At 40.1% G+C, this 2,214-nt stretch overlaps 1 long non-coding RNA gene across 1 annotated transcript; it reads left to right on the top strand.

Moving 5' to 3' along the window:
- The first annotated feature begins 465 nt into the window (after nt 1-465).
- LOC123966897 lies at nt 466-998 on the top strand. The gene is made up of 2 exons (XR_006824099.1): nt 466-701; nt 801-998. It is a non-coding gene; the product is annotated as an uncharacterized LOC123966897 (long non-coding RNA).
- The last annotated feature ends 1,216 nt before the right edge of the window (nt 999-2,214 follow it).

The raw sequence follows: 2,214 nt of genomic DNA, 5'->3' as shown, positions 1-2,214 counted from the left end.
CCAGCAACAGCAACAGCAACAACAACAACAACATCTAAACCAGCAACAACTAAACCAGCAACAACAACAACATCTAAACCAGCAACATCTAAACCAGCAACAACAACAACAACTAAACCAGCAACAACAACAACAACAACCAATGATGCTTCAACAAAACTACAAGGTAGTAACTCATCTTTCTCTGGAGTCTCTCTGTCGTCCTGTCAGCCTCTTTCTCTCCACATACTGAACTAAAACAAACTTTTTTATTGATTTTATATGTTGATTTTTAAGTTATAAAGCCAGTCATCAAAGTAGAAATCATAAAATGGAAAGTGATTACATTCTCTCTCTCTCTCTCTCTCCTCTTCTGGAGTCTAAAGTCTGAATGTCAGAGCGACGCTCGGCTGTGGGTGGAGATATTCTCTTATTCAGTCAGTCTCACTCAGTTGTTGTTGCTCAATCCACAAGATTCACTGCTGCTCACAAATCAGACGACTACATTCACAGTTAGCAAAGACATGCGGGAAAACTGTGAGCTGATGAAAGTCTGTGATTCGTTGCTACTTTAGCTGCAGGATTTCAAACAGAACTGAACTGTGCAGTCAAAATGTTTCTAATGTTTTCAGAATCGTTCTGGAGGTTCATCATTGTGTCTGTGGGTTTAGCAGCACTCATAATAATTGTTGTGGCAGTCAACATCTGGACAAGAACTAAAGGTGAGAACATTCACAGATGAAACTCAGAAACAGGACGTTTTGATAAAGCTGGATTTTCACTGTGGAAACTAAAGTCGACTCTTTCTCTTTTCTTTTCAGGGACAAAAACACAGATGGATGAAAACACAGTGAGTTTATAATGTTTTTACAGTTGGTACTTTACACAGCAAACCAGTGTTTGTGACATCTGTTCTTCATTCTGAAGTGTAGATATAGATAGAAGAAGACAAACAGAAACAGGACTCACTGAGTTGTACTGAAGTGGCCGTAGCAGCAAAGTTCACAGGATTCATTGCAGGGAAAAATTAAAATAAAAGAATATTACAATAAAAAATTAAATGGATGCAAATATTAAATAAACATGACAGTTTAAGTACAACACCAACACAAACTACAGCCTCCAAAGACGCCATAGATCTGAATCAACACGTCTTTGACACAGTGTCAATACAAACTGAACATTATTCCAGATTAAAGGGTCAGTTCACCTAAATTACATCACATCATGCAGTATTTTCTCACTTAACCTCTAGCAGCTTTAAACAACACAGATAGTTTAGTTTTATTTCAAAAAACAACGTCCACGTTACTGTACTACTATAAAATCTAGTTCCAATGCAAACTGTCCAGCAGCCAGTCAGATAAAGATCAGATCAGACAGTAACTAATGGTGCGTTCAGGGTCTGCTGACTGTAGTTTCAAAACATCAGCAGTAAACTGGGAGGAACATTTTGGATTTGGGGTACCACATAAACACTCCCTCTCTGGTCAGTCAGCTGCAGGAACATGTAATATATTTATTTATTTTACTTTAATTAATAAGTTAATTTCCTTCTGCGTGTCCTTCGTTACCACAAAACCACTTCCTCTCTCAGTGGCAGAAACGTAACAGTAACTGATGGTGCGTTCAGGTGCTGTCAGATTATTTCTAATCTCCTTGTGTTAAAGCGGCTATATGTAAGTTTTTGATTTTAATAAATCAAATTTTCATTGCCTTATTGTCAGTGGGCTCAAAACTCACTCAGAAATGAAGCACACGCTTGTTTTGCTTGTTTTGCTTGCATCAGCCACTATTGTGCTTTTAATGTGAGGACTCCGGGTCGGATTCAGCCCTGTGCGCGCTCCCGAGCCTCTCTCGTACTACAGCGACAACACGGCAGCTAACGACATGCAGTCCACTAACACCATAAAACAACCGGCTCACAGCAAAACACCGGCTCCACGTAAGGATACAAAACAACAATAAAGGTTTATGTGCTGAAGCCCATCAGACCAAACAGGTTCAGATGATGTCGAGTAAGAACAAAGTGAGCATTAGTAAAGCTGGAGAAACACAGAGAAAGTCACGTTAGCTCGCCGGTGTTGTAGCCCTACTGGTGTTCAAACTAACTGGTTGGCGTACGCGTGCTCGTGTTGTGTGCAGCAGCTGCAGACTGACTCCATCCCCAGATTCATCACACATTCACAAACATGTTCCTGGCGAGTTTCAAGTCCCATATTTAATCTACTGCGG

This window comes from Micropterus dolomieu, unplaced genomic scaffold, assembly GCF_021292245.1.
Source record: "Micropterus dolomieu isolate WLL.071019.BEF.003 ecotype Adirondacks unplaced genomic scaffold, ASM2129224v1 contig_14509, whole genome shotgun sequence".
NCBI classification, from domain to species: Eukaryota; Metazoa; Chordata; class Actinopteri; order Centrarchiformes; family Centrarchidae; genus Micropterus; species Micropterus dolomieu.
Note: the sequence above shows the minus strand (reverse complement) of the source record. Positions and strands in the feature narration are given on the sequence as shown.